This window comes from Mytilus trossulus, chromosome 5 (genome assembly GCF_036588685.1).
Source record: "Mytilus trossulus isolate FHL-02 chromosome 5, PNRI_Mtr1.1.1.hap1, whole genome shotgun sequence".
Classification (NCBI taxonomy): Eukaryota; Metazoa; Mollusca; class Bivalvia; order Mytilida; family Mytilidae; genus Mytilus; species Mytilus trossulus.
In genome coordinates, this window is record NC_086377.1 from 70,232,754 (window position 1) to 70,257,769 (window position 25,016).

Consider the following 25,016-nt stretch of genomic DNA (forward strand, 5'->3'; position numbering starts at 1 on the left):
TAATTTAAATTTCAAATTTCTATAAAATGAGAAATGTTATCATATAATTAAAATAATTAAAATTAATGACAAGCTCCTGTATTATAAATGATAATTTTATATGATGCCAAAATATTTTTAACCACATTTTCCACTTAATACAAAGAACATTTATTATATGATACTGAAACTAAGAATAAGAACTTTGATTTTAATGACTGTCTTATTTTTATTTTTTTAGCTTTTTAATTAGATAAAAGATTGTAGTTTTTATCAATGAAATTCCACATCGCCAGTCAAGAAAATTGATGTTCACTATTATGAGATATTTTATCATATTAAAATTGGTGCAAAATATATTTTTACTTTTTAAAATACATACTTGTTCCTTTTAAAATAAGTAAGTAACCTCATTTTAGAAAATTAATCTATAACTCTATCCTTTTATAAAAAATAGAATTATATATATATAACTACTATCACTATATACACTTATTTTGTTTTTGTACAACTTTTAAATATTGTATGTTTAAGTTTTAAAACAAAAAAAACACAACAAAAAACATGTATATAAGACCCTCACATGTAAATACTGCTATGCTGCACGTTTCCTTTATTATAATAAAAAAATAATTAAAAATAGATACAAAATAAATCAGTCTGTATATATATATAAAAACAACTTATAAATGAAAGTAAACCTCCTACATAGTGTGCTGTACATAGTTATCTACATACAACCAAAAAAATCTTACAAAATTTGCCCCAAATACTCTAATAATATATATTAGAGGTGTTCCTATTTAAAGGAAGCTAATACAGAGAAGAAGAAGAAGAAGAAGTGAATGGGCTGATCTTTGATCCAACAGATGAAAAGTTGCCGATTTGAAGATTCCATTCCATAAAAAGGTGAGAATGATGGGTATTCAAACATTAATACCAAAAACCAAGATGATTTAATAATTATTAATGTGATCGAAATTGTCCTTATATCGTAAATCGACACTCAAGTAAGTGATCCCATCCCCAGCGCCATGACGGTGTTTGGAAACATTGGCAAAAAACATGAATAATTTTCTTCTTTTTTTTCTGTTTGTAACCAAACTAATATTTAAGTATATCAAAGTAATATAAAGTGAAGGTAAGTGAATAAATTTTAGTAAAAATTAAAACATGCTGCTTGAGACATAAACAATATGGAGGGTTGACATTGACATCAGTACTAGTTAAGTAGAGTCGATAGCAAGCATTTTAATTATAATGGGTAGTAAAAGGAAAACATCAAAAACATTTGGACTAGGCTCTGGACCAGCAAAGGGCAAAAGAACAAGTACAAGGTGTGGAAGACCAACTGTTAATTTTATGATTAGGAGAAAAAGGATTAAGCGGAAGTCTCTGCCGCTGTCCCTTGTTTTAAAGAGAATCAAACAGACAACAATAAGTAAGAGAAAAAACACCAAAGAATGCCATAAATTTTTCACCTCCGAACTGTTAGAAAATGGATTAAAACTGAAAATCAGAGAAAGGACAATGCATAATTTAAGCCCACAAGGTTATAGATTTGTGAATTTGGACTCATTACAAGGACATGTCAGTGAAATAACTATGCACGTATGTCTGTGTCCTTCAGCAATAGAGCTAAGTTCTAAAAACTAATCACCAATAAAACTTGTAAGCGAGGAAAGGAAATTAGGACTTGCAACCGTTCTTTGTGCTCAGTGTGAAGAATGTCATAAACAATTTAAATTTTGCACTAGCCCATCATTGCCAGAAATTAAAAGGTTTGATGTAAACGTGAGAGCTGTGTGGGGAAGTATTGCCACAGAAAATGGACCGTCTCACTTAAATGAAATCATGGGGACAATGAATTCACCAGGACTCTCGTCAACTTCATTTTCAGCAATTGAACAAGAAGTAGGGGAATGGTGGTTAGCAGCTCTCCAAGAAAATATGGTACAGGTAATTATAATTGATTAAAACATAAATGTACATGATGTAAAATGAATGCATGAACATCGAAAAAAAAACCATAATATATAATAAATGTAAATGAGAATCCAATCCCCCCCACACACACGCTCCAAAAAAGGTAACTGAATAAATAAATAATATATATTACTTTTCATAGGTTGTCATTATAACATGTCATACATCATGTACATGTACATGTATCAATATTAAACATGATCTTAATTACTGCCTGTGCCAGTTAAGTCAAAAGATAACTTTTTTAAATAAACATCTTATATCAAGAAATGACCAGATGCTAACCTTCATTGAATCTTGAACATTTTGTTATTTGGATGAGAAACACAAAGACTTAAAAAAAAATATAGAAATGCTAATATTGCAAACACTCAACAGATGCATGGGTTGGAAAGGGGGGAATTTTACTTAAATCTGTTCTTTTAATTATATGCATGTACATGTATGTCTGTAAAATTTGTACGGCTCCTAAACCAGTTGTCTATTCTAATGAACAAGCACTACAAACTGCTCAGAGTATGAAAAGACCATATTTTGTGCTCAACCAGTATTAAAGTCGAGCACATACATTTTATTATACTTGACAAGACTTGACATAATCTTGACACTACTTAACTGCACTTGATTTTGATCTCGACTTTACTTAATAAGTCTGATTGAGTATTTGTTAATCTTCATATGGTATGAATATGGTCCTGACCTTTCTTGACTCAATCTTGAGCTTTGAATTTAGTCTAGACTGGTCTGAATCAGCCCATTTACAAAAAATGTACCTCAATTATATATTGATCTTACAAAATTTTGTTCATTGCTGTCTAATTACATGAATTAATGGATAAAAAAACTATAATTTTAAATTCTGATTAAATTCATATCTATAGTCGCCTCTAATTATTACTATTACTTTATCACATTAACTTTGATTTTTAGCTCACCTGACCCAAAGGCTATGTGAGCTTATACCATCACTTGCATTGACTTGGCGTCCGTCGTCATAAACTATTTCAAGAATCTTCTCCTCTGAAACTACTGGGCCAAATAATTCAAACTTTAATAGAATGTTCCCTAGGGTATCTAGTTTGTTAATTGTATCCGAAAATTTAATCCATCAACAAACATGGCCGCCATGGCTAAAAAGAAAACATAAGGGTCAAATGCAGTTTTTGGCTTATATCTCAAAAACTAAAGCATTTAGAACAAATCTGACAAGAGATAAAAATGTTCAATAGGTCAAGATCTATTAGCCCTGATATTTTCAGATGAATCTAACAATCCATTGTTGGGTTGCTGCCACTTAATTGGTAATTTTAACGAAATTTTGCAGTTTTTGTTTATTATCTTGAATATCATTGAAGATAAAGATAAACTGTAAACAGCAAAAATGTTCAGCAAAGTAGGATCTACAAAAAAGTTAACATGACCAATATTGTCAATTGACCCCTTAAGGAGTTATTGCCCTTTAAAGACACATTTGCTCTATTTGTTCATCAAACTTGCTTAAATTAAAAAATCTTCCCCTCTGAAACAACTGGGCCAAATACTCTCAAACTTTAAATGAATGTTCGTTGGGGTATCTACTTTCTAAATTGTATCCAAAGTTTTGATCCATCAACAAACATGGCTGCTGTGGCTAAAAATAGAACATAGGGCATTTGTAGGGGTCAAATGCAGTTTTTGGCTTATACTGTTATATCTCAAAAACTAAAGCATTAACAGCAAAAAATGTTCAATAGGTCATGATCTATCAGCCCTGAAATTTTCAGATGAATCTAACCACCCATTGTTGGGTTGCTGCCACTAAATTGGTAATTTTAAATAAGGAAATTTTGCAGTTTTTGGTTATTAGCTTGAATATTATTGAATATAAAGATAAACTGTAAACAGTAGAAATGTTTGGCAAAGTAAGATCTACAAATAATCAATATGATCAACATTTAAATGGCATTTTAAAGCAAAAATTATAATTGTGAAAGGTTTAAGCAAAACGCTTCAGGTGAGCTAATCAGGCTCTTGAGACTTGAGAGCCTCTTGTTATAAATGTTTGTAGCCATCTCAACTATATATTGGCCTTACAGAATGCCACATTGTTTGGTAGTTTGTTGTATTGCTGTCAAATAAAAGGATTGAATTGATACTCGTAGTTAAAAACAAAACTAGAATTTTCAGTTTGGGCGTAATTCAGATAGTCACTTTTAAATTTTATTATAACTTTTCCAAATTAACTTGGTTTTACATAAAACTATACAGCTATTTCAATTATATATTATTCTTACAGAAAGCCATTTTTTTAATAGTTTGGTGTTTTGCTGTCCAATTTAAGGACTTTTAATTAACAATGTAAAAAGAGCTAGAATGTTCTGTTCAGACTAAAATTAGATAGTCACCTCACCTTTAATATTTTTTATAACTTTTTCAAATTACCTTGAAGTTACATAAAACTATGCAGATATCTCAATTATATATTGATCTTACAGAATGCCACATTGGTTTTTTTATGTGTATTGCTGTCAAATTCAAGGATTAAATTAATAGATAATAAAAGATAGAATTTTCATTTTTGACTAAATTCAGATAGTCACCTTAAGTTTTTTTATAACTTTTCCAAGTTAACTTGGATTTACATAAAACTATACTGCCATCTCAATTATATATTAATCTTACTTAGCTCCTTATTTTTTCATAGTTTGGTGTTTTGCTGTCCAATTTAAGGACTTTTAATTAATAGGTAAAAAGAGCTATAATTTTCTGTTCACACCAAATTTAGATAGTCACCTTTAATTTTTTTTATAACTTTTCCAAATTACCTTGAATTTACATAAAACTATGCAGATATCTCAATTATATATTCATCTTACAGAATGCCTCATTGTTTTTTTTGTGTATTGCTGTCAAATTCAAGGATTAAATTAATAGATAAGAAAAGATAGAATTTTCATATTGACTAAATTCAGATAGTCACCTTTAGGTTTTTTTATAACTTTTCCAAGTTAACTTGGATTTACATAAAACTATACTGCCATCTCAATTATATATTAATCTTACAGAACGCCTTGTTTTTTCATAGTTTTGTGTTTTGCTGTCCAATTTAAGGACTTTTAATAATAGGTAAAAAGAGCTATAATTTTCTGTTTGCACCAAATTTAGATAGTCACCTTTAATTTTTTTTATAAGTTTTTAAAATTAACTTGGATTTACATAAAACTATTCAGCTATTTTAATTATATATTAATCCTACAGAAAGCCACATTGTTTGGTAGTTTGGTGTATTTGTATCAAATTTTTTCCAATGTTAATTTCTCAATTATTATAAATAATAGGATAACTTAATAAGGCTAATATATCAGAAGGTAGAAGACCTGGATACTTTATACTTTTATATAGATGCCTTATGTTACGAACTGTCCGTCTGTCATATGACCATTGGCCTTGACCTCATTATTATGGTTCAGTGACTACTTGAAAAGAAGTTCAATTTTTTTGCAATGTTAATTTCTCACTTATTATAAGTAATAGGATAACTATATTTAGTATGTGTGTACCTTGCAAGGTCCCCATGTCTATCAGTCAGTCAGTTTTCACATGACCTCAACCTCATTTCATGGATCAGTGAACAAGGTTAAGTTTACAGGGTTAAGTCTATATCTCATAAATTATAAACAATGGGTCTTCTGTATTTGGTGTGTGGAATGATTGTAAGGTGTACATGTCCAACTGGCAGTTGTCATCTGACCTTGACCTCATTTTCATGGTTAGTGGTCAAAGTTAAATTTTTGTGTTTAGGTCTATTCAAAGATACTACATGTATTAGCAGTCATTCAATTATATTTGGTGTATTGAATGATTGTAAGGTGTACATGTCCAACTGACAGGTGTCATCTGACCTTGATCTCATTTTCATGGTTCAGTGGTCAAAGTTAAATTTTGCAATTTTGTCTATTTCTCATATACTATAAGCATCAAGTTGATTATATTTGGTGTATAGAATGTTTGTAAGTTGTACAAGTCTGTCTTGTAATAATCATCTGACCTTGACCTCATTTTCATGGTTCATTGGTCAATGTTAAATCATCAATGATTTGGTCTTTTTTCAAATACTATAGAATAGTAGAATATATTTTGGTGTATGAAATAATTGTATGGTGTGTATGCATGGCTGTTTAGTAGGTGTTTGCTGATCTTGACCTAATTTTCATGGTTCATGGGTCAAGGCTAATTTTTTTCATGAGGTTAATTCGGAGATACTTTTAGCAATAGGTAAACTAGATTGTTGTATGGAATGAGTGTATGAACTACATTTATGTCTAAAAGGTTTATCTCACCTTCATCTCAAGTACAGTTAATTTAATGTAATGCTTGTTGTATACAATGCTTTTTTACATTTTCAACATAAATTATATTATGAACACTAGAACAGGCGAGACATTTCAGTGTGTCCACTCTTGTTTAATTATGTTTGCTTACATTAGAAAATCTTTTCCTTTCAAACTGCTAAATCAATTCAGGTAAACTTACGATGAAAGAGTTTTAGAGTATCTAAGTATCAATTTGGTATTCTATTACAGTGTGTGTCAAGAAACATTTCAGCTTATTCACTATATGTACTATACAAAATATATACTATAACCACCACCACCACATTTTCCAAGTTAAATGGACAATCCATTTAATAAAGCAAGAGACAATCCATATTATGTGTATGGAATTAATTAAAACATGGGAAATATTTCAGCTTATTCACCTTCTGTACTATACAAAATAATTTTTAATGTACCTAACAAAACTGTCACACAAACTTGATTAATTGCAGAAAAAAAAAACAATTTTCTGTCTAAAAAAACAAACAAATCCCACCACACTTTAAACTTTTAATTAGGTTTAGCCTTCATGGCATTAATTAATGATATTTTAGGAAACTCAAGTGGGACTAGTTATATTTATATGTCCCATATATTTATTTAACAGGTTGGAGCAGAGGAAAGAAGGATTGCCATGGAGAACGGATTTTTTTCATCAGGGTATCCCAGCAATAACCGTAATAACTGATGGAGGATGGTCGAAGCGAACCCACAAACATTCCTATAATGCCCTGGGAGGAGTGGCAATCATAATAGGGCAAGCAACCAAAAAACTTTTGCATATAGGAGTACGAAACAAGTATTGCTATATATGTAGCACTGCAGAAAAAGTCAATACAATCCCAACAGAACATACATGTTTTAAGAACTGGTCAGAAGATAGTCAGTCTATGGAAGCTGATATTGTGCTTGAAGGGTTCAAACAAGCAGAATCCAAACATGGCCTACGCTATATCCGTGTTGTAGGAGATGGTGACAGTTCAGTTTATGCTAGGATACGAGAGGAAGTGCCAGGTTGGGGTGGATATGTGGAAAAGGAAGAATGTGCTAACCATACATGCAAATGTTTTAGGTCAAACCTGGAAAAACTTGTTTCCGAAAATCATCTATATAAAGATAGAAACCATTTAACAAAAACAACTCGTGTACGGTTAGTATCTGCTTTGCGTAGTGCCATCAGAATGCGTTCTAAAGATGTAGAAATAAATCCCCTCACAAAACCTGAAGCTATTTCTCAGCTTCGTCATGACATAAAAAACTCAGTTTTTCATGTTTTTGGTTAACATTCCAACAGCAGTAACTTTTGCAAGGCAAGAGACAATGTCAATCCAATCACTCATGACCATCATGTCATACCACCGGATCAACCAGTGGAAGAGACATTGGATATATTTGAAGAACAGGAAAAACTTTGGTCTGAAGGCTCATCATTAGCTGCACAGGAGGAAGCTAGAGGAGAATCATCTATAGAGTACAGTAATGTTGAACAGTATATAATTCAAGACGTGACATCAATTTTGAATAGAATTGCTGAAAAAGCTCACCGTCTGATTTCTAATACAACAACAAATTTAGCTGAAAATTGGACAGTGATACATGTATAACAGTACATCATACGAACGAACTATAAAAATCAGTCAAAAAGGCTGAACTCATCAGATTGCTCATTGATATATCAATAGCATTGAAAATTTCATTTGATATGTCTGATTTCAATTTATTCACATCATCAGATCTTACACTTAGTATATTTTTTCATCATGAACATTACTATTTGGTTGATTATGTAGGGAATCACTGAAGCATGACTGGAGAAGTCGCCCACCTCCCCCACCCCCACTTATTGTCCCAGCTGACCTGAGAATCTGTCCCTCTATAACCATTAACGTCATACAACAATTACTTTTCCATTGTGGCATCATATATTTTGTATTAAAACATCAAATTTTTACATGGAATATTTGTGATGTACATGTTCAGTTTGTAATGGCGGACATACACATATACATATTGTAGCAATAAGGTGTATTCAAAGCAAAATAATTAATATTAAATCAACTCAATGGATAGAAGCATACTGGTAAGTCATTTTTTTTTCACACAGCATCTGCATAGAGTGATGAGATGTAATCACTGGTTTTAGAAGTCAATAATTTTTATATTTTACTTAATTATATTAGAACATAAAACATGTATTGGATGAACAGTCCTGTCCAACTCAATTTCACTCAGCGCAGATACGCGCATTTGCGACTGCCGCTTGCATCGCCATGAATTCGTGAATTAAAATATGGTGCGGCTTTGGGATGAAGTTCTTTGGCTATCTTCATTTGGAGATGTCCGGTTAAACCTGCGGATATGGATCCGGGTCACAATAAACAACTACCTCTCCAACCACCTCAACTGAAATATCTTGCTTCGGAATCAATTTTTCCTGAAGGTACTGATCCATCGACTTTGGGTGTTGTCTTTCAGTTCGGTACATAAAGATGATGTTAATGAACATCATACAGCAGAAATAGCTGAAGATAATAAAGAGACAGAAGGTCCCACTGGACAAGAAACAGAAGATCCCACTGGACCAGTAACAGAAGATCCCGCTGGACTAGAAACAGAAGATCCCACTAGAAATGAAATAGATATTTTACATATTTATAATTATACATTGGATTTTATCACTTCTTAATTTCAATAACAGAATTTTCAGAATTCATCCACCTGAACATCATTTGGACATTTATGTCAAAATACTGGGGCTAACAACGACCCCGCCGTGTTCAAAATGCGAACCACAATAACTCAAAGAAGAGCAATAGGAGCTTGAACATTAAGGGATCAACTAATCATTTTGATCATGTTGACTTATTTGTAAATCTTACTTTGCTGAACATTATTGCTGTTTCCTGTTTATCTCTATCTATAATACTATTCAAGATAATAACCAAAAACAGCCAAATTTCCCTAAAATTACAAATTCAGGGACAGTAACCCAACAACGGATTGTCCGATTCATCTGAAAATTTCAGGGCAGATAGATCTTGACCTGATAAACATTTTTACTTCATGTCAGATTTGCTCTAAATGCCTTGGTTTTTGAGTTATAAGCCAAAAAAATACATTTTACCCCTATGTTCTATTTTTAGCCATGGCGGCCATCTTGGTTGGTTTGGCGGGTCACGCCACACATTTTTTAAACTAGATACCCGAATCATAATTGTGGCCAAGTTTGGTTTAATTTGGCCCAGTAGTTTCAGAGGAGAAGATTTTTGTAAAAGTTAACGACGACGGACGCCAAGTGATGAGGAAAGCTCACTTGGCCCTTCGGGCCAGGTGAGCTAATAAAAAAGGTTTCCTATCTTTAATTGGATTCCAATTCTCACTGCATATATCCCTTTTTCACAACTGTAATCAATTTCTCTTATATTCCTCCTTACCACTACATACCATTCTAATTTACTTTATATATATTTACCAGTATGTCATTAGTTACAAAAACCCTTCCTACAGTAGTTTAAAACCCTTCAACATCGACTAAAGTGTAGGTTTTCAACTCCCTCAGGCAAAGTTGGCTTTAGATGAATTTGGCTATTTATTTTAGGTATTTTTGACATGCAGCTCTTCAACGGTTTCGGTACTTATACATCTTCGGATTTCAAATGTTTTGCTTTGAGCGTTCCTGATGAAGGTAAATCCAGAAAAGCGCTTCGGACGCAAGAAATTAATAACGTGTTGTTTTCAATATTTTACATCACTGGGTCGATACCTCTGCTGGTGGACTATCAGTCCCCGAGGGTATCATCAGCTCAGTAGTCAGTATTTCGGTACTGACATGATTTAACAAACTTTACTAAAATTTGTCCGTTTATAAATTTATAAATTATTCAGAAACTAAGGTTTCAACTCCCTCAGGCAAAGTTGGCTTTAGATGAATTTGGCTATTTATTTTAGGTATTTTTGATATGCAGCTCTTCAACGGTTTCGGTACTTATACATCTTCGGATTTCAAATGTTTGGCTTTGAGCGTTCCTGATGAAGGTAAATCCAGAAAAGCGCTTCGGACGCAAGAAATTAATAACGTGTTGTTTTCAATATTTTATTATTTAAATTGCATAAGATTCTATCAAACATTAATCTAAAAATTGATATCATTACAGGATTATTCAAAGATTTCTATGAAACGAAGTTGAAATAAATAGGCATAATAATAACCAAACATACTAACTGGTTAGGGCACATTTTTCATGGTAAATAAAAAAATAAATTATTTGAATCTGGAAATGTTCTCTTTTCACAAGATCCGATATCTGGTGTAATGAACCATTATTTTATTTGGAAAAACAAAAATATTACACCAGCAATCATATTTTTCTTAATTTTTTATTGAATACTAGTAACTTGCGAAGTTTTTGAGGGATATTCTTACTTAGTTTTCAAGAATTATCATTTTCAGAATATCCCTCCCATTTAATTAGGTATTGTGCTTTCGAACCTCTCTTTCTTTTGTCTAGTATTGCCTCTACAGCATAGGTTTGGCTGTTCTCTGAAAAATAACACAAATAGATATATTAAAGTTTTAAACAATAATGCAAATATATGACAATAGGCTTTACTATTGTCCTACGAGCGAGGGATGTTTCTAATAAGAAAGTAAAGGGAAATAATATGTTGTGCAAAATTAAAAAAAAAGGTAAGTGTTAGCCAACAATTGTAATGCTTTACATTAATTTATAATCAAGCTTTTTTTATTCAACCTGTTATTATTTTGTAGATATCTTCTTGTTTACTATATTCTAGATAAAGCAATTTAGTTTTCAATCCATATCAAATCATTAAAATGGGTTTGAACCAACCTCCAAAGGACTCATGATTCCATAAAAAGGAATCCTCAATCATTGATTCAATTACTTCCTAAAAATTCAACATAAAGATATCTTGTTATATTTCTTTAAATACCGGTAATTAAAGCATTTGACATTAGTCCATGTTAATGCTAACTTTCATATTTTAAAGAAAAATGCTTGTTGCATATTTTATTTGTTCAATTTTGAAAGATGACTTTTTTGTGGATGTCGCAGAGAAATGACAGCTATCAACAGGAACAAAAATACCTTAGTACATCCCTAAAGAAATAACTTAACCATTCCTAATTAATATAATTAATTTTGAAACTAATATAATTTATTTATCTGAAAAAAAAATCATCCTAACTAACCAGATTTCACAGCTATAATTTCATCTTCAACTTTCTTATCAGTGTCAAAGGCCATTTGTGTGGCTTCCAGTAAATCTAAGTAAATTATTAAAGGTATATTATTACTATAAATATCAACACAACAATTTTAAATCTGCAAATTAGTGGTCTGTGTTTTAAAGACTAAAACAAAAAGATGTGGTGTGATTGCCAATGAGACAAATTACCAAAAGAGATGTTAACCTCTAGATGTTTCTAAGTGTTGTGATTAACTTCCCATGAAATAACCAACATTTATGCTAGGCATTTTCCCTTGAAGTAACCCTCATTTTTCTACTGTTTGTACAAGGCAACTTTTACAAAAGAAATTATTTCCATTTTATGACAGAATAAAATCTGATTATACAAGGAAAATTCAGTTTTATACTAGTTTTACGAACCTAAAGGTATATCTGGTGGGCTGTCAGTTTCTTTATCATTTGGAGCTAATTCTGCAACATATTCGAAATAATGGCTTAACAGGAAAAAAGATTTAAGTATTATATGATATGTTAAGCAATAACAGAGTTAAATTATAAATTCTTTTTTATACCTATCCAGAGGGGGATCCAGACGGTGGTCAACCGCTGCCGCTGACTACCCCCTGGGTTTGCAAATATGGTGCATATTGAACATTTCGAAATCAATTTGTCTATCGTAATCACCAGTCATAAAGTTGCCATTACTTACCTTCAGGCTAAATACATGTACCTTGACAGGTATGTTTATACAATTAGAATAGCAAATTACTTGGTCGATTTCTTTTATGCTAAGGTGTAAAAAATGACGAGACAGTCCTCAATCTTAGATGATTTTAGCAGGTAATTTATACTTTTTTTACATTACGTTTATCTAAAATTTTAAAGTTTGTATAATAACTTTTTTCGACCAATAATATTTTTTTACTGTGATGCCAAAATTCAAAAATAGTTTTAAAGTCACATACATATTCTATATTGAATGAATACCCCCGTTCCATCATATATTGGCTAAAAGTTTCGTTCATTCCAATTTTTAGTAACTTATACCCTCTTTCCTTCAGAAAACGCCACTAATCTCTCTGAAGTATCAATGATTTAGCATTGATACAAATAAAAGTGATCAGATTAAAGAAACAACCCCCGACTTACATATAAATACAAACGAATTCAATACATGTTACACTCATTTTTTGTACAACACAACTCAAAACATACAGTAACAAATAGTACAGACCTGCTGAACGTGCAACTTCCTTTCTTAATTTTAGTAGATCAGCCATTGTTAAATAAAGAAAGATATTGCCATTTGTGTTGTCTGTCCATTCGACCCTAAAATTGGCATCTTGGTAGCAAGAATACCTATAGCAGAATACCTATGCAAAGCCTTAATATGTCTTTTCAAATAACTTTTTCATCTGTTGCCTGATGTTTTTCTGGAGGAAGCTCACTGTATTGCCGAGAAATGTGTCATTGGGGGTGTGAAGTGGCTTTTGACGACTTGAACACAGAAGCTATCTGCTGATCAAATCCACTTGGCCTGTTGCCAATGATATCTCTTGCTTGTCCTATATTATTACTAAATGTTATCACAGTAAAATTAAATAGATAAAATTAAAGCAGTTGGCGATTATCATGACATAATTTTAATCTAGAACTCGGGATTTCGTGTTTTTAAGCCCGGGATTTCGGGATGACGTCCCTTTATAACCTTAAGGGTCTGTGGGGAGTTTTTCAACTAAAATGTACGATTTTACGTTAGAGGCGCACGAACATGTATACGACTTTCAGTTTAGTTATACACATAGTTAATGATTGCAATACTGATTAAAAAAGAATACTTAATTTTAACTTTGGTTTGAATTTTTTTTAATATAACAAATGGACAAAAAAAAGTAAATACGACCATGTTCATTAGTCTGCCTTCGACCCGAGACAAGTAATTGATGTCCGAAGTCTCTGATGATGAATTACTGTCTTCTCCGGGATTAGTTTCGTTGAAATATGTTTATATAGTATAATTGAGTTAAAATTAAATGATTTTTGTAACGATTACCTGGTTCGATTCCCGCTTGAAATGGAAAGTTCAGGAACTCAATTTTCGGCTCTCCCTTGACACCATCTGCGAGTATGGTCTTGAGGAAACGATGATAGTCCGTCGGAAAGGGACGATAAATGGCTGACCCGTGTTAAGAGAGAGCCACATCTCTTGCACGTTAAAGACACCCTTGTAGATTTCGAAAAATAGTAGGCTAATGCCGCTACAAGGCAGCACTCGCACCCGCAAAGTGGAAAGGGATTAATATAAGTTGCAAAACTTGTTTCCCAATCCACTATAAATAAATATGTTTAAACTAAACTAACGATTACCAAATTTAAATGATTTAATTTTGGAACGGTGCACAGTTTGAAGGTGACTAATCAATTACCAGTTGTCATTGCTTTCTTGAGTGACAAATTGCTGAACTAATATTAATGAGCACAGTTTGACAGAGCTTTCTTGCTTTCTTTATCCGCTAACACATCTAAACATTCTTGTAATACTCGGCCAAGCATAGACCTACGACGATCAGTAGACATAGTGAGCGTTTTCTATCAGAACGAATGCTTTCTGTACAATGTCAATGACATCTACTAGATTCAAACCACGATCACAAAATTGCTAATATTATGTTTCATACAGTGGTTAATTGAACTTTTTACGAAACGATTTCTATTTATATTAAGGGGGCTCCTGGGTATAAATGATTTTTTTTTCCTAATATAGGATTTCGATATATTTTTTCATAAATGAACTTTATCATATACTTAAAAGAAAAATGAAATAAAAAAATGGGGTCACCGTTCATTTAAGCTCAAATCTACCTCTGGAAGAAGTATACATTTTTGTTTATTTCCTTTTTTTCTGTTGAACTAATAGGACAAAAAGAGGAAATATCGAAATAAAAAAATAACCTAATATAAGAAATTGCTTAAATTTTACAATTATTTAGTTTATGTACAGCTTATTTGAAAACAATAATAAAAAATATAGGTCACCGATGAGTTAAAAAAATATTTCAAATTTAAGGCCAAAAAATGGCATTTTTGCACCAAAGGGAGATAATTTGGAGCTTTTTCAATTTTTAAAGTCATCTGGGGCCAAACCAAATCATTTTTTTGGGTTGTTTTTTGTACCATATCATAAAGTAACAACTAATAGTGTAATAAATATAATTTGTAATGAAAATAAAAAGGTTTAATGTTTTGCTAAAATTTTTGTACCCACGAGCCACCTTAATCAGTTTCTTTAAAAGCGAGCTTCTTGTTTAATTGAAATGGTAATTTCTGGTAATAAGACCCGTCACGGCCTAGATTGGGAATTGGGTAGGCAAATGCTCTCATTAATCTGTATTGATACAGGTCACCAAATGCTTCCTTTACGATGCTGAATGGAACAGTCGCATATCAAGCATAGCCAGACAGACCTCTCAGAAAAATAAATGCAATGTTCAAAAACTACTTCTTTTATGCAGTGACGTTAAAGAGCTGTTTCGATTTGTGAAGGGAGAGGGAGAAAAGAGAACTGTTTTGTGGACCTCTTTATGAGGTTTCACTGTTTAACAGAAAGAGAGGATGGATCATTAACAGATTTTGAAATTCAACTCTGTAAGACCCACATAAGGATCGAAATACGCGGGAAATTTGGAAGAACAGTTCCAATAATATTTACCAAATCGATGATACTCAAACTGGACACATTACTAGAGCTAAGAGATAAGGAACAAATAACCAAATAATATGTCTTTTCCAGACCAGTTCCTTCAACAAAGATATACAGAGGATCAGATGTATAGAGGGAGATCAAAATTGACGGTGGCAACTCTTCAACTACAGTACTGTTATTCAGATTCTAATGCATTACACAAAGAAATAATACGAAAAAACTTGAAAAAAGGTCTAAATTTGAAAAATATAAAAAATCCGCGAAACTTCATGAATGGTTTTGGCGCAAAGACGTCATGACTAAACGTGACGTCATACAAATGAAAACTTACAAACTGGAGATTATTACGTTATCGGTACGATTCAAATTCGGATAAAATTACATTAAAACGACGAATTCGAGGTAGGTGTTATTTTATTTTTCGATTATATAGTAGTAATCGAACATTTGTTGATTCAACAGTTCAAAATGGCGGGTTCATCCTTTATTACGCCTGGTCAACTGTGGATGTGACGGCAACTTTTAGACAATGAAAAAAATTGTGTCATACAAATTGCATTAGAATATGCAATTTATTTGTATGAGGGTTAGAGACGGGGAAAATACGAGGTTATACTGAGCATTTCCCCGTTTCTTAGCCTCATACAAATAATTATAGGTTAGTTGAGGTTATTTTCTATGCTGTTGACATTGCCTTGGAATATCTATGTGCTGCATATGAAAATAAATGTGCTGTTCAGTTACTTGTTGAATTTTTTTCTCTATTTGAATTCTTGGATTAGTTATTTTAAAAATATTTCGTTACTTTTTTCAGGAATGGTGTTGTTACCTATGATGCTAAGTTGAAGAGAGAAGTTTTGTTAAAAACTGATGTTGCATGTTGCGTTTGTGATTTCAACATGCTTGCTGAAGCTGCCAACCACATGGGACCAAACACTAAAAAATTGTGTCCAAGATGCTATGTAATTATTTTTTCAAGGAATAGATTATAAACAAGTATTTTATAAAGGTGGTAAATATCACTACAGGGGGATAACTCTTTCAAATCATCTGAATAAATAAATTACTTACTCAATATTCTATTTGGATTGAAAATTTAAGCTTATCAAAAGTATTGTGTGTCAGCCTGCTATAAATCCTAAGAAAATATTCATATAAATGGTATATATTGAATTTGTTCAACTCATACTATTTAGCAGTACCATAAGATTTTTTTCCCATGTCATATACAATGATAAAGTCACTAACATTATATTACATAAGTCACAACTACTACTGTGAAAAAAACTGAAAGCTGTATTCCCTAGCACATCTGCATATATTTTTTTTTTTAAATTCAACATCACCTTTTGTGTTAACCTATTTTATTTAAAGAAGAAAGCTTGTTTTAATTGTTATAGATAACATTAGTCCATTAAATTAAATCCTTGCAAATATACATTTTTAGGCCGATAAATCAACTTGAAAAGAACAAGGACAGGAAAGAGAGTCAGATAAGACCAGGAAAATACAACTTCACTACAGCAAAGATTTGAGTCAACGCCATGGCATCAAATTCTATGAAAACTGTTTATGCGAAACAATTGATCCTCACAGGTACAGAAAGTAAACTTGAAAGTTTAGATTAACTAGAGCCTGTGTTAATCAAATGCATCTACTGTGTTCATGGAAATCATGTGAAATAAAGTTAAAATCATATTTGTTGAGGGGGTGTTTCATTTGGCCTATATAAATTACATGTCAGGTTTCAGGGCTATAAATATTTCAAAAACTTTAAGCATGTTAGGAGATAAATTTGATGTATGTAGAAATTGAAATAGAAAAAAGAATTTGTATTTTTTTTGGCTTGATAGGAAATCTAAAAATATATCATTTTTGTTAAATGGTTTGACGGCTACACTGAAATTATAAATTTGATGACATATTTAGCTGAAATTAATAACTATTAATTAAGCTTTTCTATTTTAACATGACACTAATATGCATGCTATTAAAGTACTATGCTGCAATATAAATCAATGAACATGCCTTGATATTTAATGTATTGTGCGTACACATCAGATGAACATCAGGGTCAATTTAAAAAGAAACATTAACATGTCAACATTAAAACCAAAACTTATAGAATAACGAAAAGAAACAAGGAATGTGTCAATGAGACAACAACCCAACCAAAATGTACAAGACAACCAGGGCTAACATGTGTTTGAAATCAACAAATGCTGTAATAACACTTATCTAACAAAATATTTCAGTGATATACCTGTGGGTCAGCTTCACTGGATGTTTCTGCGGCTTGGTAAATTTATCTTAAAGAAGAATTTTGAAATGAGTGATAATCTAAAAGAAAAGTTGGTGTGCATTATATATGCTATGGACCAGTCCTCATTCAAGTCTAAAATCTCTTCTGAAATAGCAGCATACATAGATTCACGACAGGGAAAAGATATAAAGAATTACGTAAGGTTGAATTTATGATATAAACATTCACTTAAATATTAATTCTAATGCAACAACCTTTATAACATTCATTTTGATTGGATAACCGGACGTATTTACATTACATCAATTGACAATCAAAATACGAGCAACTGCAGATTTTATCGATTACTGTAAGGAAAACTAAAAAGTCAAGTAAAAGAAAATTTCTTGCGGCGAAGGTTATGTAAAAATTGTAAATTTTCGAAAAGAACATCTTTACTTTTAGCCCCCAAGGGTGATTTGGGAATGAATATGTGGTATGTTTGCCAATAAGACAACTGTCCACAAGAGACCAAAATGACACAGACATTCACATATAGGTCACCGGAAATAGCGTACAAGTACATATGACGTTACAAAGGAAAACGTTAACGTGTTGTAGAGCGGCAAAATCGAATATTTTCCGACATAGACGTATTTGCGCTGTCGCTGTACAAAACAGCATATAGGATAAAAATAACCAGTGAAAAAATACTAACAAAAGTATATAACTTTCTGAATGTGTATGAAAAATCTACCAACTGTCTCAAGAGCATGGTGATTCCTGCATTGATGACATTGACTTCATCTTTGTGTGGACCTAGAACTAAGGAAAAGTGGCCCTCTTAGTTTACCTCTACACTGAATAGTTACATCTTTTCTGTATGTGGTCCTGGCGTTGGAAAATCTTTAACTTTTGATTCAGTAGTGGAACCAATTCTTATTTTCAGGAAACTGGTAAACGTTTGAACTTAGAAATATATACAACCGCCGGAATACACAGGCACCAGCAAGACAAACAGGAGGATTGGATTAATAATCAGTGATGAGGGGAACCGCTTTTCGTCTTCGGTACAGGCTAAGCAGGTAAAAGGAGAATCAGAAAGTGCACTTAATTGCAAGATGTGAAACGGGAAAGCCGATTTTTCAAGCTTAGCTAGTAGCTGTAGAGGCTTTACAGTGACTTCCATGTCTATCTGAAATACCTAATTTTACCGACAATGATGGCTTCATGGACCGCTTCTAGTTTTTCGTTACAAAACCAGTAATGCACTAATCCAGTTTCATGAGGGAAAACATTATTTTCTTAGACAAATTTCCTATAAAAGATTTCGTAAAAAATCTGCCAGATGATATAGGAGAACCATAATAACGAAGAGAACATCATCACCTATACATAAAAAACAAATGGACAGGTGAAGTATGATAAAATTGTGCAGATCATATGATGATTCAGGTACAAATGTAGTTCATGTTCATAATTATGAATCCTTTATAGATTAAAAGGTTGCTTGCTTATCTAAATGAAAATCGATCTTTACTATAGGACCACCGGATCTAGGGTTCACTACATTGGTGGAACATGATATTAAATTAACAGTTGCTAAAGACGAGGTATTGGCAATGCACAGGAGGTGTGCACAAGCAACTACCTTATCTGTATTTGACGATGCTGGTTTGGATCTTAACTAATACTCTGGGTATTACGCTTGGTATTTTGTGAATAAACAAATGGACAGATGAAGTATGATAACATTGTGCAGATCATATGATGATTCAGGTAATTCATGTTCATAATTATATCTATGAATCCTTCAATATGTGTTTCAAGATAATATCGGTATAAATATTTTTAAACGATAGTATTGATATATATTTTTACTCCTACATCTTTTATATTTGTTATAGTTAATCGTTAGGTGTGTTCAACAGACTTCTGAGTAATTGTAATCGTTCAAGTTATCATTGTAATCATGAAACAGCCAACATTTTATTGAAATAATTTAATTTAAACAATTACATTTCAAAATACCTTGTAATCCTGATTACAATGAAAAAAAATCATACCATGATTTGAAGTTATATAGATGTTATAACTAGACATACAAGGACAACTTCATAATTTTGGCCACATCTGAAGATAAGAACTATTATGTATAAGCTTACTGAGACCCTGAGAAAAATGAAATCAAATAAATAAAAAGAAATATGAAAACATGCAATATAAATAACAAATTTACCAGATTAAAAAATCTGCAGTTCTGATATTATTCAGATTTGAAGTTTACATGGTAAAAGGCTTAGCATTCTTGATTTTTTTTTATATTATTTAAGCAATAAATATTTTGTTTAACATAGGTTTTTATTGTAAATACTTCAAGGAAGTGTTAGTTTAGGCTTAATTGATTCATGTACATCTTTAAAAAATACTGATTTGGTTTTGAAAGTTATTGAGTTAAGAGGAGTTTCTTTCGTACGAGATAGTTTTGATTAACATATCATTTTGGTATGTTTTGTGAATAGTTGTCTCATTGGCAATCATACCACATCTTCTTTTCTATATACATTTTCAAATAGTGATATAATTATGGAAGGTACGTAGTCTTGAAGAACTTCCCTGCCAATACAAAAGAACGATTAAAAGGTTGCTTGCTAATTAAATGAATATCGATCTTTACTACAGGACCACCGGATCTAGGGTTCACTACATTGGTGGAACATGATATTAAATTAACAGTTGCTAAAGACGAGGTATTGGCAATGCACAGGAGGTGTGCACAAGCAACTAACTTATCTGTATTTGACGATGCTTAACTAATACTCTGGGGAAAAAAACTATGTTATCCAGTAAAATTCAAGGGCATTTACAGTTGTAAAGCATGCCAAATTGACATAGCTCTTTCGCTAATTGCTACTTAAAAGTACTAGTAACTTAAAAGAGTTGAAAGAGGGACGCAAATACCAGAGGCACAGCCGAACCCAAACATCGAAAACAAACTGACAACGCCATGGCTATTAACGGAAAAACCAACGGACAACCAACAGTACACAATTGGATAGCGGAAATCATTTTTTTTGTCGTAAAGTTTTGTTTTCAACCGACCCTCGTTGTCAATTTCTAGATGTAGGTCAATATATGGGGCCGACTTCATTGTATCAGTGATATTCGCATGTTGAGTTTTTTATTATTTAAAATGTTATGTGAATTTATTCTTAATGAGAATGCAAGTTAATGTAGTATATAGGATAGAAAAATCAAAACTTTATATGAAACTTGGGAAGTTTAATCCATGGTATTTTTTCCCAGCATTACCTCTTTGATCAGCTCCATTAAAACTTGTTAGTTTGTTTCCTTTCACTTCAAATATTAACAGAATATTTTCTTACTTTTAAATTTATAACAAAAAAATGTGTTACGTATGAAACTGTATGTAATACAAGATTCCGGATTAACCAAATAAACTCACAATAGATACAAGGACTAAGTTTTGTATATACGACAAATGCGCGTTTGGTCTACTAAAGACTCATCAGAGGCGCTCGAATACAAAAAGGTTAAACAAGTCTTAATGTGGAACGAAGTTGAAGAGCATTGACGACCAATATTCCTGAACATTTGGTCAAATTCAGCTGAGGTAGAAAAGCCTTAGTATTCGAAAAGTTCAAAGTTTGAAAACAGTTGATATATAAATTTAACCATATCAATGAAACAAATTGAAAAAGTACAACCAGCCAGATATTTTGTTTGTGTTTTCCATGAAAATAAACTGCTGCACCCATTGAAAATTATGTGTTTATTATGTGACCAGAAATTTTTCATCAGCTCCTGGCACCAACAGCTGTATTGTCCTTGCACGAATAAAATCAGAAGTTTTTTTCTAAATATTTTGATTTGAGCGTCACTGATGAGTCTTGTGTAGACGAAACGCGCGTCAGGCGTACTAAACTATAAATCTAGTATCTTTGATAACTATTTACACCACAGGATCAATGCCTCTGCTGGTGGACGTTTCGTCCCCGAGGGTATCACCAGCCCAGTCCGAAGTGTTGACATGAATATAAAAAATGTGGCCATTTTGTCAAAAATTTCCTGTTTACAAAACTTTGAATTTTTCGTAAAACTATGGATTTTCTTATTCCAGGCATAGATTACCTTAGCCGTATTTGGCACAACTTTTTGGAATTTTGGATTCTCAATGCTCTTCAACTTTGTACATGTTTGGCTTTATAAATATTTTGATTTGAGCGTCACTGAGGAGTCGTGTGTAGACGAAACGCACGTTTAGCGTGCTAAATTATAATAAATTATGTTCAGATTGAAATAAATAATGGGGAGGGTCGATTCTATCCTTTTAGAAGGCAGAGGAATATTTCTTCCAATATTTACAACCAACTAAACGTTAAAAAGCCAGAAATTCAGCATTTTCTCTGTTATCACTTTCATTTAGTATTCCCAATCACCCCTTTACAATAATATTGGAAGTAATAAAATCTGGATAATTGAAAAACAAATTCTAATAGAAGAAGTTTTACCATGGTCCATAAAAAAAGATTCATAATCACATCCAGTAACAATAAAAAGATGAAAAATTGTCAAAAAAGCTCTGGTTGGTGCAAGGATACATCTAATACAACTGTCAGTACATCTAAGAAAATTATCTGAAACGATTAACCGATTTAAGGTAACAAGTAAAATTTCTAAAAGAGTGGTTGAATTAAGTGAACAATGTAAAATTTTCATTAAAGCTTGGTTTATGTTTACATCTTAAACAAATGTCAGAACGTCTAAGCAAATTATCTTGACCTAATGACCGATTTGAAGTTACAGCAAATACATTTATCAAAAACCTTGTTAAATTTACAGTAAAATGTACCAAAAAATTAATACACCGATGGCAGGATTTGGTGTTACATTATTTACATTAAATACTAATGCTTTTCTACTTCAGACATAAAATTGCCTTAGCAGTATTTGCACTATTTTTTTTACGAATTTTGGTCCTCAATGCGCGTCTGGTGTATATACAAAATTTAGTCCTGGTTTTTATGATGAGTTTATATATACACATTTCTTCAAATCCCATAATAGAAGAAATTATATCTTCCCTAGTCTGATGTGATATAAGATGTTTTTCCTTATTTTTTATTTCACTGTTGTCTTTAATCATTTTTTCCCACTCAATAAACCACTGTAAAACATCATTGTTTTGTTTAATCCTCTCATCGCTTATATCTGTTATAGGACGCGAGTCTTTAAAGTTATTGATGAGCACGCTTGTTTGCTGTAGCAATTCTATGGTTGCATCAACCTTTGTTCCAGCATCACCTAAGCTTGACTTGTAAAGTTTCATCAAATGTAACATTTCACTATTTAAAACGTCCTCTGCTAAATGATTCCTCATTTTATTTTCTAATGTTAAGACCATGTGATCTTGTGTCAGTTTATGATGAACTGGGAATGGGTTCGTTGAAATGTCCCATAAGTAAGCCTGTTTAAAGTGAGTCCATTCTATAAAATTGTTCTTAAACTTCAACCTCCGTTTACTAAAAGCACCATCTCCACTTTTAGAAATGTTATTCCTTATTTTCTTAATAGTATGGCAAATGTCCATAATAAAAAATAATTTTTGCCTGTCCTTAGGAGAAAAAATGTTTTGAAAAGAGCATGTGATTGCATTTATACTGTTAAAGTTTGGTAACAAAATTTTGAAAAGGTCTCTATTGCTTTGTGCCCCATCAGTACTGATATATTGAATTGTAAATCCAAATGCAGATAACATATTAACTGATTTCCATACAAGTAAGTAAAGTTCATGTCCTGATGCAGTATGAGAAGGAAAATGTGCAAATGGAAAACGGAAACCTGTAAATCCTAAGAAAACTAATTGTAGAACATGTGTACAAGATTTCTTTCTTTTTTATTACTCTTTATTTGCTCTAATATAATTGACTCTGGTGATATGGTGAATATTCAGTGAAACCAATCAGCTCTATATTGTGTTTACGCTTGCGAAATTGCAAATCTTGTTGAATAGACATCTATAATAAGTCCACCTTGATATCCCTCAGGGAGTATTCCTTTCATTGTTGCTTCATTTGCCATCCAATCTAGCATATCACTTTTAATGTCTGCCTCTTGATGAACAGAGTTTTTATAACGTCGAAGCAAGTTTTGGGATGGTAATATTATAAAATTGTTATTTCTCAATTCACTTAGCCCCTTGGACTCCTGCAGTACAAAGTTAAACACAACCGTATAATTTCCTTGTTCCACCTCCGGCCATTTGGGTTCCTTTTCTAATGCCATTTTTTGACTAAGTAAAAATGTCTGCATTTTCATAGAACAATCAGGGAAAATTTTTGTCAAAATGTCGCTCAAATCATTATGGTCAGTCTCACCTAGAATCACTTCATTATCATGTGTATTGTTGTCATTTAAGTTTATATCATTATTATTTTTTTCATCTATGTCACACTTTTGTTCTCTTGTTTGAACTTTTGTTTTCAATTTTTTACAGTTATCACAACACAAGGAGGCAGCATTAGAATTTTTGAATGGTAAAACCTTACAACACGTTTTGGCACAGAACCTTATTTGTTCAGAGTTCTCGTCACCTGCAAGACACACTTGCTCTTCAAAATGAGGTAAATCTTGCTCAACACTGTTAACGCCACTACAGTATCTAAGTTGTTTAATTACTTTAAAAAGAGATTCAACTGAATGTATTGTCATTGAAAACTTTTCCTGAAGTCCTATCTTTTCAAATCCAATTTTCTTTCCCATCATTAGGAGAGAAATACCACCATCTGCTTCTAATTGAATTTCAATCATTATTTTACTACCATTTATAATTTCTCCTGTAAAATGTCCTATTTTCATTGATGTTTGTCTTTTTGATATTACAAAATAGTCTTCAGGGAGAAGAGTTTGAATGTCAATAAATAATATACTAGGCTGACTGATTGTGTCCTGTTTCCATGACAAACCATAGTATCTTTGGGTAGATTTACACCAGTTTTCTTTTGAGCGACCTGATTTTATTTTTACATAGTTGAAAACTTTTTTAATATTGATTGATTGATTGTTGGTTGCTTAACGTCCAGTGGCAAATATTTCATGCATATTCAAGACGAGAACAAGTTCACAAGAAATACAATAGGTAGGTTGTTACAATAGAGGCCATCTGAGATGATGATCGGGGAAATTTGGACTGCCACCGAAAAAGGAGGGTTTATTGGATAGGGACAGAAACTTTGCCTTGCAACAGGCCACCTACGGACCCCTCAAAAAGTTGTTGCACTATTTTACTTGTTAATTATGTGTTGTTTTAACGTATCATTATCAGTATTGAAGGTTTGCTAGGTCTGACGTACAACATCGATCTATTGAGCGTGTGTTGAATGCAATCCACAGTTTCACTCTCCAACTTCCTAAAAACCATTCCATCGTCCTTCGAATTCTTGATCAGATCGATTTCTTTCCCAGAAAGACACGAGAATACCTATTAATTTTTGATGATCTTCTCACTTTGGTGATGTGT